This window comes from Triticum urartu, chromosome 5A (assembly GCF_056163025.1).
Source record: "Triticum urartu cultivar PI428250 chromosome 5A, HENAU_Tu73, whole genome shotgun sequence".
In the NCBI taxonomy this organism is placed as follows: Eukaryota; Viridiplantae; Streptophyta; class Magnoliopsida; order Poales; family Poaceae; genus Triticum; species Triticum urartu.
This window is the reverse complement of record NC_141877.1, coordinates 486,348,905-486,364,229: the sequence shown is the minus strand read 5'-3', so window position 1 is coordinate 486,364,229 and position 15,325 is coordinate 486,348,905.

Below are 15,325 nucleotides of genomic sequence, written 5' to 3'. Positions count from 1 at the left end.
GAGTCTTCTTCTGTACATTGTGTTTTCGACAAACTGGTACATACTTGACTGCCGGGCTACTCTTTCCGCTTCTTCTTGCTTTTCGGGAAGTTCTCCTGTCTGAAGGAAACGGACAATCTGCCGTGTCCATGCTGGAGCTTGTGGCTCGACAACAAGGACTAAAGGCAAATCTGCTGCTGCGGGAACATCCGCTTCTACGGCGAGAACCTGCGGCTCTGCCGGAGCAAAACTTGTCGGGAGCTTCTGCTTCAACGGAACAAACCCTAGGGCTTGCCGGAGCAGACTGCTCCTCAGCGCTCTTGGCGTTGATCTTGGGGACCTTCTTGGCGGCGGCTTCGGGAAGCTCTGCTGGAAAATAGTCACCAGAAATCAACTTCCTCTTCTTGCTCTGTCTAGTTGATGGCGTTACAGACGGTTGAGTCAGCTTGAGCACAAAGATCCCTGGTTCCACAGGTAACTTAAGTGCGGTGCACTTTGATAGGCTATCGGCAATGGCGTTCGGAGCTCTTGGAACATGCTCCATATGTAGGCCGGCAAAGTGCTCTTCTAGCTTTCTCACTTCGTCGACATAGGCTTCCATCAATGGACTCTAATAGCTCTTGTTCACTTGGCGGACGACAAGCTGCGAGTCACCCCTGACAATGAGCTTCTTGATCCCAAGGTCTGCCGCGATCCTGAGACCGGCAAGCAAGCCTTCATACTCTGCAGTATTGTTTGTTGCTTGCTCCTTGGGAAAGTGCATCTGGACTACGTACTTGAGGTGCTCTCCGGTGGGTGCGACAAGCAGCACGCCAGCGCTGGCGCCTTGCAGCGAAAAGGCACCATCAAAGTACATCAGCCACTCTTTGCTTGCTTCCTCGACGGGGATGCTCGTTTCTGGAATTTCTTCATCTGGTGTTGGCGTCCATTCTGCTATGAATTCTGCCAATGCTCTGCTTTGGATAGTTGAAGTACTCTCAAATTTGAGGCCAAAGCTTGACAGTTCCAGTGCCCACTCAACAATCCTGCCTGTCGCTTCTGGATTCTGTAGTATCCTCTTCAGCGGAAAACGAGTGACAACTGTGATCTCATGTGCTTGGAAGTAATGGCGCAGCTTTCTCGAGGCCATGAGAAGGCCGAAAAGCAATTTCTGCATGCCAGAGTACCTTGACCTAGCCCCCTGCAGAAGGGAACTGACGAAGTAAACTGGGCGCTGTACCATTCTCTTCTGTATCTCCTCGCGCGTCTGCGCAGATCCATCCTTGTCAGGACCAGAGCTTGTCGGGGAAGCCCCCTGCTTGTCGCTGGATGCGCCTGCCGTGGTTGCTGGCTCGTCATCTGCCTCCCTCTCTGCTACTAACGCAGCACTAACCACTTGATTGGTTGCCGCTATATACAGCAGCAACTTCTCTTGTGGCTTAGGTGCGACAAGTGTTGGAGTGGAGGACAGGTATCTCTTCAAGTCTTGCAGCGCAGCCTCCGCTTTCGGAGTCCATTTCATTGGACCTGCCTTTTTCAATATTTTGAAAAATGGCAGGGTGCGCTCAGCAGACCTAGAGATAAACCTGCTGAGAGCAGCCACGCAACCGGCAAGTCTTTGTACATCCTTGACGCGCTTTGGTGCTTTAATCTGCTCAATGGCCTTGATCTTGTCGGGATTGGCTTCGATTCCCCACTGAGACACGAACAACCCGAGAAGCTTGCCGGAGGGGACTCCAAACACACACTTCTCGGGATTGAGCTTGAGGCTGATCTTACGCAGATTTGCAAAGGTCTCGTCTAAATCTTGAATCAGAGTTGCCTTGTCCTTGCTCTTGACCACTATGTCAACCATGCAGGCTTCCACATTTATGTGTATTTGTGGCTCAAGAGCGACATGGACTACCCTTGCAAATGTTGAACCAGCATTTTTTAAACCGAAAGGCATCCGTATGAAACAGTACGTGCCACATGGAGTGATGAATGCGGTCTTCTCCTCATCCTCTTCTGCCATGAAGATCTGATGGTATCTTGAGTATGCGTCAAGAAATGAAAGCAAGTCACATCCGGCCATGGAGTCAACAATCTAGTCAATGCGCGTAAAGGAAATGGGTCTTTGGGACAAGCTTTGTTAACATCGGTAAAGTCGATACAAAGTCTCCATTTCCCGTTCTCCTTGCGCACGACTACAGGATTGGCCAACCACGTAGGATGGAGCACTCCTCTGACAAGGCCTGCTGCTTCCAATTTCTTGATCTCTTCTGCGATGAATTCTTGGCGCTCCACTGCTTGCTTCCTGACCTTCTGCTTGACGGGCCGCACATGAGGACAAATGGCAAGATGGTGCTCAATTACTTTCCTGGGTACACCGGGGATGTCAGACGGTTGCCACGCAAACACGTCGACGTTCGCCCGCAGGAAAGCAATGAGCGCGCTTTCCTATTTAGGGTCAAGAGTGGCACTGATGGTGAAGGTACCACCAGTGCCGTCCTCCTTGGCGGACACCTTCTTGGTCTCTGGCAGAGCTGCCATTGTCTTCTTACACTTGCCGGTGGAGCTCGATGGTGCGTCCTCGACGGCAGCGCAACACTCCGAAGAGGTGTGCTTGCCGGAGTGGGCATCAGAACTCTTGCCGGACTTGGTCTTCTTCTTCCCCCCGGGAGCTTCAACGGCAGGTGACTTGCGATTTGTTGCCGCTGCCGCTTCCCGGTAGATCTTGTCGGCGCAGATAAGAGCATCCTTCTTGTCGCCAGGGACAGAGATGACGGTTATCGGGCCCGGCATCTTCAGCATGTTGTATGCGTAGTGAGAGGCTGCCATGAACTTGGCGAGTGCTGGACGGCCGAGTATCCCATTGTAAGGCAATGGAAAATCGGCAACGTCAAAAGTGACCCTCTCAGTCCTGAAGTTCACCTCGCTGCCAAATGTTACTGGCAACGTGACTTTCCCCTTCGGCTTGCTCCTTCCCGGGTTGATTCCTTGGAATGTGCCGGTCTCTTCAAGCTCGCTGTCAGGGATCTAGAGTTTTTGGAGTACAGCGGAGGAGATCAGGTTCAAGCCGGCCCCGCCGTCAACTAGCATCTTAGTGACCTTGAGGTTGCGGATAGTTGGTGAAACCAACATCGGCAAGCACCCGACCGCAGTTGTGCGATCAGGGTGGTCCTCAATATCAAAGATGATAGGCGTGCTGGACCATTTCAGAAGCTTGCGTGACTCGACAGGTGGTTCCGCCGCATTGACTTCCCGCGCCCACTGCTTGAGTTGGCGGTGCAAAGTATGCAGAGAAGCACCGCCGTCAACGCACAAGACCTCTGTGGCTTTCTAGAACTCCTGCTCACTGGTCTCGACACCATCCATGTCTTCGTCGTCGTTGTCATCTTCATCCTTGTCGCGGCCGCGGGGAGGTCTGTCTCCTTGCCGCTGCTTGGCCTTGCCGCGGCGTCCTCCCCGGCCGGCGCGCTTCTTGCCGGATTCTCCAGCGCCTCCTTGGGCCCTCTCCTTGTCGCGTCGCTCGTATTCAGCCTTTTGCTGTTGGACAAGCTGCTCGACCTTCTTGCAGCTCTGGAGGTCATGGCCCTTGGTGCGGTGGATCTTGCAGTACTGCTTGTCGGTGCCGTCCAGCTTGTCGGCGACCGCCAAAGTCTGGCAGTTGGTGCATGCGGCAATCTCCTTGCCGGAGCTACCAGCTTTGGCTTTCTTGGCGCCACCTTCGTTGCCGGACTGCTCAATGACTAGCACATCTTTGCCTTTCTTCTTCCTGTTGTTCCGCCACCGGTTTTTCTTTGCCGGGGCAGCATCCTCGCTGTCAGATCCTCCTGCTTCTGTATTCTCTCCGGGGAGTTTCCTCCCTTCCTCAGCACATGCACACTTGTCGGCCAGGGCATACAGCTCACTGACGTCTCTGATCTTGCACATCGCCATCTCCTCCCGCATCCTGCAGTTACGCATGTTCTGATGGAATGCGCTGATGACCGCGGCAGGGTGGACATCTGGGATGTTGTGCTGTACACGGCTGAATCTCTGAATGTACTTGCGCAGGGGCTCTCCTTCCTTCTGGGCGAGCAGATGAAGGTCACTCTCTTGGCCATGAGGTTTGTGGCCGCCCGTAAAGGCGCCGACAAACTGATGGCATAGGTCTGCCCAGGAGGATATGGAGTTGTCCGGCAAGTGCATGAGTCAGGACCTGACGTTGGGCTTGAGCACCAGCGGGAAGTAGTTGGCAAGGATCTTGTCGTCCCGCCCCCCGGCAGCCTGCACCGCGATGGTGTAGATGCTGAGGAACTCCGACGGATGCGACTTGCCGTCGTACTTCTCTGGTACGTCTGGCTTGAAATTCTTCGTGCTGGGCCACTGGACTTGCCGCAGCTCACGAGTAAATGTAGGGCAACCTACCGCGTATGGCAAGCCGCCTGGTTCCCCTGGCGCATGCACGTCGACAGAGGGCCCAGCGCGCTGGTCCGATTGACGTTGTGCTTCTCTTCGGCGCTCGATGCGAGTACGAGCGTCTTCTTGTTGTCATTCGTGAAGAACTTGGCGCTCATCGCGACGAGCTCGTGGATCTGATGACGCGGTGGAGTCTCTGTCGAGGTGGATCCGACGAGTCGGCGATCTTGGCCTTCGGGGCGGAGAGTGCACAGTGGTTGCACCCCCACCGGTCTTGTCGCCACCGGCTCGTGCCTGGCTGACTTGTCGCGGCTGCGACGTGCTCGGCTGCCGTTGAGTGTCGCCGTTGGCAAAGCCGATGAGACTCTGAATGGTGGCCCTCTAGTCGTCGATCTTGTCCGCCATTGGAGGGTTGTCCAGGAGCAGTCGAGCTCGCGCCAAAGCTTCTGCTATAGTGGCGGGTGGCGGTGGCGAACGGTGCGAGGAGCGGGATATGCTCGGACTTCTAACTATGTTAGAAGGAGCAGTATCCCTTCCAGGCAACCGTGCCTCGCTCGTGCCAGCATGTTGGCGTACATGCTGGTCTTGAGCACTCCGAGATCCACCAGCTCGATCTTGGTCCAGCAAACGCATGGTACCGTGAGTACCATGACGCTGCCGGTCCCGCGCCTCCTGAGATGGGCGCGGTGCATGTACGGACGCCGAGGTCTTGGAGTGCGCCCGGTCGTTGTGGGAGCCGGCTACGCCGCCGATGGGCAGCGCAGCCTTGTCCTTGGACCTGGCAGCACCGTGAGCTCCCTCGTCGACACCCGTTCTTCCGCCGGCGTCTGCCCCATCAGCCGTTTGCTCTGGCGGTGGTGGGTTCGGCGCGGACGAAGCAGCCGCCTCCGAAGCCTTCTTCTTCGGCGGCATGTCGATGAAGATGATGAAGATCTAGCTCGTGTGAACACCGGATCTGGTTCACACAACCTCGACCCCCTACCTGGCGCGCCAGAGATGCCGGGGGACTAATCCACGAGCACCTATGGGACCGGTGGACCGAGTCCCTTTCGGTTCGGCGGGGGCGAGGGTCGCACGAAGAGCGGATCGAGGCGAAGCACACGAGCGGTTTACCCAGGTTCGGGCCACACGGATGCGTAAAACCCTACTCCTGCTTTGTGGTTTGTATTGAGTTCTTGCTCGGGAGCGCGGAGTGCTACAGTACACCCCAGCAGCTAACGAGACCGAGCGTGAGTGTTCTCTTCTTCCCCCCCTCTCCACGTTCCGCATGGGCCTCCTTTTATATGCTCAAGGGGTCACCGACATGTGGCAACGTAGACAAGGGTAAAAATGGAAAGGTGTTGCGGTTGGTACAGCTACCTGCCACAGTGTATCATACCTAACCCTGACGGCAGGGGACAAGGGCATTAAATGCCCATCTGCGTCGCCTAAATAGTGCAAAAGGGACCGTCAGGGACACCACCGCTCGCCACGATGGCAATCTTGTCAGCGTCGCTTGCCACCGCGCGCCGCTGGCTGCACAGCCTCCCGCCACGTACGCCTGGAAGGGTCCCAGAGCGACACGTTGGTGGATGTGCTGGAGCACGGGCACAGAGTGGTGGCTTGCCGCGGCAAGCGCCTTGCCGCGGTCGTTGTCTTGTCGCGTCCGGGAGCTTGTCGCTCACCGGGCCTTGCCGGGACGCGTGGCGCGTCATGGCAAGTTCCTTGAGATGCCTTGGTTGGCCTTCCCGGCAAGCTCCTCTTGCCGGGGTCTTGTCTCCTTGGTTTGGATACTTTGTCCTTGAATGGCTCCAAAGGAACCACAGAGGGCCTTGGCGGTCACCCGGCAAGCCTTGCCGCGGGATGCTGCGACTGCCCGTGCACAAGTTCGGGATACTAGGGTACCCCTACTCTAGTACACCAACACCTTCGGTCCATTCAAAGAAATCGGAGGAAATAAATCTACGAAATTTAACCTACGAAATTTAACCAGGATGAGGCTCCCTCGCACGTAACGCGAAAAATCGCTCGATCCAACTCCTCCCTCTCCCTCGGTCTCCCCTCTCCTATCGCTCGGTCCTCTCTAGGGTTCGTCGCCCGCCGTCGTCCCCAGCTGCCCTGCTTTGCTGTTGCCCCTCCCTCCGCCTACTTTGCTCCTGATCCCCCAAGGGAGACACTAATAACCCACAAGTATAGGGGATCGCAACAGTTTTCGAGGGTAGAGTATTCAACCCAAATTTATTGATTCGACACAAGGGGAGCCAAAGAATATTCTCAAGTATTAGCAGCTGAGTTGTCAATTCAACCACACCTAGAAACTTAATATCTGCAGCAAAGTGTTTAGTAGCAAAGTAATATGATAGTGGTGATAACGGTAGCAAAAGGTAACAATAGTAAAAGTAATGTTTTTGGTATTTTGTAGTGATGATAGCAACAGCAACGGGAAAGTAAATAAGCAAAGAACAATATGTGGAAAGCTCGTAGGCAATGGATCAGTGATGGAGAATTATGCCGGATACGGTTCATCATGTAACAGTCGTAACCTAGGGTGACACAGAACTAGCTCCAGTTCATTGATATAATGTAGGCATGTATTCCGAACATAGTCATACGTGCTTATGGAAAAGAACTTACATGACATCTTTTGTCCTACCCTCCCGTGGCAGTGGGGTCCTTACAGAAACTAAGGTATATTAAGGTCTCCTTTTAATAGAGAACTAGAACAAAGCATTAACACATAGTGAATACATGAACTCCTCAAACTACGGTCATCACCGGTAAGTATCCTGATTATTGTCACTTCGGGGTTAACGGATCATAACACATAATAGGTGACTATAGACTTGCAAGATAGTATCAAGAACACTCATATATTGATGAAAACATAATAGGTTCAGATCTGAAATCATGGCACTCGGTCCCTAGTGACAAGCATTAAGCATAGCAATGTCATAGCAACATCAATCTCAGAACATAGTGGATACTAGGGATAACAAAACTAACTCGATTACGTGATAGATCCCATCCAACCCATCATCGTCCAGCAAGCCTACGATGGAATTACTCACGCACGGTGGTGAGCATCATGAAATTGGTGATGGAGGATGGTTGATGATGACGATGGAGATGGATTCCCCTCTCCGGAGCCCCGAACGGATTCTAGAGCAGCCCTCCCGAGTGGTTTTAGGGCTTGGTGGCGGCTCTGTATCGTAAAACGCGATGATTTCTTCTCTCTGATTTTTTTCTCATCGAAACTCAATATATGGAGGTGGAGTTGGAGTCGGAGCGGCAACAGGGGGCCCACGAGGTAGGGGGCGCGCCCTAGGGGGCAGGCGCGCCCCCCACCCACATGCCAAGGTGGTGGCTCCCCGGCCTTCATCTTTGGCAGGTATTTTTCTTATTTTCTGAAAAGTGTCTCCGTGAAGTTTCAGGTCATTCCGAGAACGCTTGTTCCTGCACATAAATAATACCATGGTAATTCTGCTGAAAACAGTGTTAGTCCAGGTTAGTTCCATTCAAATCATGAAAGTTAGAGTCCAAAACAAGGGCAAAAGTGTTTGGAAAAGTAGATACATTGGAGACATATCAACTCCCCCAAGCGTAAACCTTTGCTTGTCCTCAAGCAATTCAGTTGACAAACTGAAAGTGATAAAGAAAAACTTTTACAAACTATGTTTGCTCTTGTTGTTGTAAATGTGTAAAGCCAGCATTCAAGTTTTCAGCAAAGATTATAACTAACCACATTTGCAATAACGCATAGGTCTCAAGTTTACTCATATCAATAGCATAATCAACTAGTGAGCTATAATAATAAAACTCGAATGACAACACTTTCTCAAAACAATCATAATATGATATAACAGGATGGTATCTCGCTAGCCCTTTCTAAGACCGCAAAACATAAATGCAGAGCACCTTTAAAGACCAAGGACTGACTAGACATTGAAATTCATGGTAAAAGAGATCCAGTCAAGTCATACTCAATGTAAACTAACAATAATGAATGCAAATGACAGCATTGCTCTCCAACTGGTGCTTTTTAATAAGAGGATGATGACTCAGCATAAAAGTAAATAGATAGGCCCTTCGCAGAGGGAAGCAGGGATTTGTAGAGGTGCCAGAGCTCGGTTTTGAAATAGAGGTGAATAATATTTTGAGCGGTATACTTTCATTCTCAACATAACAAGCAAGAGATGGCGATATCTTCCATGCTACACACATTATAGGCGGTTCCCAAATAGATTGGTAAAGTTTATACTCCCCCTTCCACCACAAGCATCAATCCATGGCTTGCTCGAAACAACGAGTGCCTCCAACTAACAAGAGTCCCAGGGGAGTTTTGTTTGTAATTATTTTGACTTAGTTTGCATAAAGCATGGGACTTGGCATCTCGGTGACCAGCCATTTATCTCGTGAGTGAGGAGTCGAGTCCACTCCTCTTGAGAATAACCCGCCTAACATGGAAGATACAGACAGCCCTAGTTGATACATGAGCTATTCGAGCATACAAAACAGGATATTTATTTGAAGGTTTAGAGCTTGGCGCATACAAATTTACTTGGAACGACAGGTAGATACCGTAAATAGGTAGGTATAGTGGACTCATGTGGAATAACTTTGGGTTTTAAGGAGTTTGGATGCACAAGCAGTATTCCCGCTTGGTACAAGTGAAGGCTAGCAAAAGACTGGGAAGAGACCAGCTAGAGAGCGACAGCAGTCATGAACATGCATTAAAATTAATCAGCATCGAATGCAAGCATGAGTAGGATATAATCCACCATGAACATAAATATCATGAAGGCTATGTTGATTTTGTTTCAACTACATGTGTGAACATGTGCCAAGTCAAGTCACTTAAATCATTCAGAGGAGGATACCACCCTATCATACCACATCATAACCATTTTAATAGCATGTTGGCGCGCAAGGTAAACCATTATAACTCATAGCTAATCAAGCATGGCACAAGAAACTATGATCTCTAGTTGTCATTGCAAACATGTTTATTCATAATAGGCCGAATCAAGAACGATGAACTAATGATATTTACAAAAACAAAAGAGGTCGAGTTCATACCAGCTTTTCTCATCTCAGCCAGTCCATCATATATCATCATAATTGCCCTTCACTTGCATGACCGAACGATGTGAATAATAATAATAGTGTACATGCATTGGACTAAGCTAGAATCTGCAAGCATTCAATAAACAGGAGAAGACAAGGCAATATGGGCTCTTTTGTCAGATCAACAATAATGCATATAAGAGCCACTTCAACAATTTAATTATGGTCTTCTCCTATCGACCCCCAAAGGAAAGAAAAGAAATAAAACTATTTACACGGGAAAGCTCCCAACAAGCAAAAGAAGAACATGAAATCTTTTTGGGTTTTCTTTTTAATTACTACTGCAAGCATGGAAGGTAAATTAATTAAAAATTACAACTAATTTTTTTGGTTTTTCTTAAGGTTTATTAAACACACAAGAAGAAAGCATAAAAAGGAAAATAACCTAGCATGGATGATACAATGAAAAAGTATGAGCACCGACATCTAGCAATGAGTGTGTGAACATAAATGTAATGTCGGTGGGAAATACGTACTCCCCCAAGCTTAGGCTTTTGGCCTAAGTTGGTCTATGGACATGGCTGGCCTGGCTAATATCCATAAAAATAGTTGTTGGGGTCGTACTGTGACGCAGCAGCTATCGCCTACTGAGCTGCAGTGTGGTGACGAGCGGCCTCCTCTCTCCTCTCGTACTCATCTGCCTCCTCTCTGGTAATAGTATATCCTCCTCTTGCCTGATAATCAAAGAAAGCAGGAGCAGGGAGAGTAATACGGACAGCACGACGTCTGTCAAAGATTAGTCGATACTGGAGAGGTGATTCGTTCCTCTCGACAAACTGGTGGTGAACCATAGCATTAAAATCTAGATATGCAGGAGGTAATTCAATATCATCTTCACGCACATCTATACCAAGAAAATTAGCTACGCGGGTTGCATAAATTCCACCAAAGAAATCTCCATTGCGTCTATTAAGATGCAACCTACGTGCATCAATGGCTCCCAAATTATATGATTTGTCTCCTAACACAGCACTCCTAAGAATACTAAGATCGGGGACACACATGTTACATGCCTCATCCTTACCATTTATGCATTTACCTATGAAGAGAGCAAAATAATGTATAGCAGGAAAGTGAATGCTCCCTATGGTAGCTTGTGTAATATCTCTAGATTCCCCCACAGTTATATTAGCAAGAAAATCTCTAAATTCAGATTTGCAAGGATCCCTTATAATACCCCATCGTGGAAGTTTGCATGCAGTGGTAAAATCCTCTAAGTCCATGGTATAAGATTTATCATAAAGATCAACCGGGATAGTTGGAGAATTACGTGAAGTTGGAAATTCAAACCTCCTCACAAAAGCGCTAGTGAGCTCATGATACTGACTGCACTTCTCTTCCTCGAAGCTCACGAGATCAGCGTTACGCAAATATGAGTTGAATTCTTCTTTTATTCCCGCTTGACTCATAAAGTTTTCAGAAGGCCACTCACAAGGAGCACCGGAGCGTCTCTTGGTGGCTCTTCATCAGCATCACGCATTGCAAGCCTGGGTCCTTGCTTCTTTGAAGAACCCCCTTGGAACATTTTCCTAAGCATTTTTTCCTCTGAAAAAATTCTGAAAATTTTTAGTAACTTCAAAATAAAAGTAAACCAAACTCAATAATATTGATAGCAACTACTCCTACAAATGCTTAGGGCCTATATCATGCATCAAAACTACTTTTGACCATATAAATTTGACATGCAAGCTCAAGGACAGGGTCACCTAAGCAACACAAATTTACAATGAATAAAGCACTAGAACAAAAACTAATTGGACCAATGGAGGAGTCACATACCAAGGAACAATCTCCTCAAGCAGTTTTGTGAGAGGTGCTTTGAGCAAGGAGATCGAAAATGGCAGCAAAACGAGCTTGGACTCGGGTTTGAGCTGGTTATTCGTGTTTGGGGGAGGAAGAAGGAGTGTGTGGCTGAAAGAATAAGTGGAGGAGGGCCACCGTGGGCCCACGAGGCAGGGGGCGCGCCCTAGTGGGGTGGGCGCGCCCTCCACCCTCGTGGCAAGGTGGTTGGCCCCCTGGTGTGTTCTCAGTTCCATAAATCCTCAAATATTCTAAAAAATCATATTTAATTTTCAGGGCATTTGGAGAACTTTTATTTTCAAGGTATTTTTATATTGCACGGATAATCAGATAACAGACAGAAAAATATTTATTTTTATTTTATTTGATATAAATAACAGAAAGTAAAAGTGGGGTACACAAGGTTGTGCCTTCTAGTTTCATCCATCTCATGATCATCAAAAGGAATCCACTAACAAGGTTGATCAAGTCTTGCTAACGAACTCATTCCGAATAACATGGAACCGGAGAAATTTTGAATAGCACTATGTTACCTCAACGGGGATATGCACATGCCCAATAATAAGAATATCATATTTCTTCTCTATTGTAGGAAGAGGAAATTCAAAACCTCCAAATATAATCGATGGAATTTTTCCAATAGAGTTGATACTATGAACTTGAGGTTGTTTCCTCGGAAAATGTATGATACGTCTCCAACGTATCTATAATTTTTGATTGCTCCATGCTATATTATTTACTGTTTTGAATGTCTATGGGCTTTATTATACACTTTTATATCATTTTTGGGACTAACCTATTAACCCATAGCCCAGTGCCAGTTTCTGTTTTTACCCTGTTTTAGGATTTCGAAGGAAAGGAAAACCAAACGGAGTCCAATTGACCTGAAACTTCACGGAACTCATTTTTGGAAGGAAAGAAGCCCAGAAGACTTGGAGTGCACGTCGGGAGATCTGCGAGGAGGTCACGAGGCAGGGGGCGCCCCCCCCCCCTGGGCGCGCCCTCCACCCTCGTGAGCCCCTCGTGGCCCCCTGACGTACTTCTTCCGCCTATATATCTCCATATACCCTAAAAACATCTGTGAGCACAATAGATTGGGAGTTCCGCAGCCAGAAGCCTCCGTAGCCACCGAAAGTCAATCTAAACCCGTTTCGTCACCCTGCCGGAGGGGGCAATCCTTCTCCGGTGTCCATCTTCATCATCCCGGTGCTCTCCATGACGAGGAGGGAGTAGTTCTGCCTCGGGGCTGAGGGTATGTACCAGTAGCTATGTGTTTGATCTCTCTCTCGTGTTCTTGAGGTGATACGATCTTGATGTATCGCGAGCTTTGCTATTATATTTGGATCCTATGATGTTTCTTCCCCCCTCTACTCTCTTGTAATGAATTGAGTTTCCCCTTTGAAGTTATCTTATCGGATTGAGTCTTTATAGATTTGACAACACTTGATGTATGTCTTGTCGTGCGTATCTGTGGTGACAATGGGATACCACGTGATTCACTTGATGTATGTTTTGGTGATCAACTTGCGGGTTCCGCCCATGAACCTATGCAGGGGTTGGCACACGCTTTCATCGTGATTCTCCGGTAGAAACTTTGGGGCACTCTTTGAGGTCCTTTGTGTTGGTTGAATAGATGAATCTGAGATTGTGTGACGCATATCGTATAATCATACCCACGGATACTTGAGGTGACATTGGAGTATCTAGGTGACATTAGGGTTTTGGTTGATTTGTGTCTTAAGGTGTTATTCTAGTATGAACTCTAGGGCTGTTTGTGACACCTATAGGAATAGCCCAACGGATTGATTGGAAAGAATAACTTTGAGGTGGTTTCGTACCCTACCATAATATCTTCGTTCATTCTCCGCTATTAGTGACTTTGGAGTGACTCTTTGTTGCATGTTGAGGGATAGTTATGTGATCCAATTACGTTAGTATTGTTGAGGGAACTTACACTAGCGAAAGTATGAACCCTAGGCCTTGTTTAAACGCATTGCAATACCGTTTATGCTCACTTTTATCATTAGTTACCTTGCTGTTTTTATATTTTCAGATTACAAATACCTTTATCTACAATCCATATACCACTTGTATCACCATCTCTTCGCCGAACTAGTGCACCTATACAATTTACCATTGTATTGGGTGTGTTGGGGACACAAGAGATTCTTTGTTATTTGGTTGTAGGGTTGCTTGAGAGAGACCATCTTCATCCTATGCCTCCTACGGGTTGATAAACCTTAGGTCAACTACTTGAGGGAAATTTGCTACTGTCCTACAAACCTCTGCACTTGGAGGCCCAACAACGTCTACAAGATGAAGGTTGTGTAGTAGACATCAAGCTCTTTTCTGGCGCCGTTGCCGGGGAGGTGAGTGCTTGAAGGTATATCTTTAGATCTTGCAATCGAGTCTTTTAGTTTCTTGTTTTATCGCTAGTTTAGTTTATAAAAGAAAACAAAAAATATGGAGTTGAGTTTGTCTCATACGCTTCACCTTTTTAATATCTTTCGTGAGAATGATGGAAAGGATAATTGTGCTCAAGTGCTAGAAGAAGAAATCTATAAAATGTTTGGCCCTAAATATTTGAATGATGAGCATGATTGCAATGTTGTTTAGTATGAATTCCTTGAATATCCATGATGCTAATGATATGCAAAGCCACAATCTTGGGGAAGCTATGTTTGATGAAGATGATATTTTTTGTCCCCCATGCTTTGATGAGCAAATTTACTATGATGAAAGTATGCCTCCTATCTATGATGATTATTGTGATGACACATATGCTTTAAAGAATAATGATAACCATGAAACTTGTCATCTTGATCTTAATTTTCAATCACATGATAGTTATTTTGTTGAGTTTGCTCCCACTATTATTCATGAGAAGAAATTTGCTTATGTCGGGAGTAGTAAATTTTCTATGCTTGTAGATCATGAGAAGAATGCTTTAGGTGCTGGTTATATTGTTGAATTCATTCTTGATGCTACTGAAAATTATTATGAGGGAGGAACATATACTTGTAGGAATTGCAATAATATCAAGTTTCCTCTCTATGTGCTTAAAGTTTTGAAGTTATGCTTGTTTTACCTTCCTATGCAAGTTGATTCTTGTTCCCACAAGTTGTTTGCTCACAAAATACCTATGCATAGGAAGTGGGTTAGACATAAATGTGCTAGTAATATTCTTGATGATGTTCTCTTTATGTTTCAATTCTTATCTTTTATGTGAGCATCGTTGAAATCATCATGCCTAGCTAGGGGCGTTAAACGATAGCGCTTGTTGGGAGGCAACCCAACTTTATTTTTGTTCCTTGATTTTTGTTCCTGTTTAGTAATAAATAATTCATCTATCCTCTGTTTAGATGTGGTTTTATGCTTTTAATTAGTGTTTGTGCCAAGTAGAACCTTTGGGAAGACATGGGGGAAGTCTTTGTGATCATGCTGTAAAAAACATAAACTTTAGCGCTCACGAGAATTGCTGCCATTTTTATTCGGAGAGTGATATTTAGTTAATTCTTTTCGAAGATGATTAATAGATAAATTCCTCAGGTCCAGAAATTTATTTGGGTATTTTATGAGTTCCAGAAGTATACGTTTGATCCAGATTACTACATACTGTTCTGTTTTTGACAGATTCTATTTTTCATGTGTTGTTTACTTATTTTGATGAATCTATGAGTAGTATCAGAGGGTATCAACCATAGAGAAGTTGTAATACAGTAGTTTTAACACCAATATAAATAAATAATTAGTTCATTACAGTACCTTGAAGTGGTGATTTATTTTCTTATACTAACGGAGCTTACGAGTTTTCTGTTAAGTTTTGTGTTGTGAAGTTTTCAAGTTTTGGGTAAGGATTCGATGGACTATGGAATAAGGAGTGGAAAGAGCCTAAGATTGGGTATGCCAAAGGCACCCCAAGGTAATATTCAAGGACAACCAAGAGCCTATGCTTGGGGATGCCCCGGAAGGCATCCCCTCTTTCGTCTTCGTTCATCAGTAACTTTACTTGGAGCTATATTTTTATTCACCACATGATATGTGTTTTGCATGGAGCGTCAATTTATTTTGTTAGGATTTT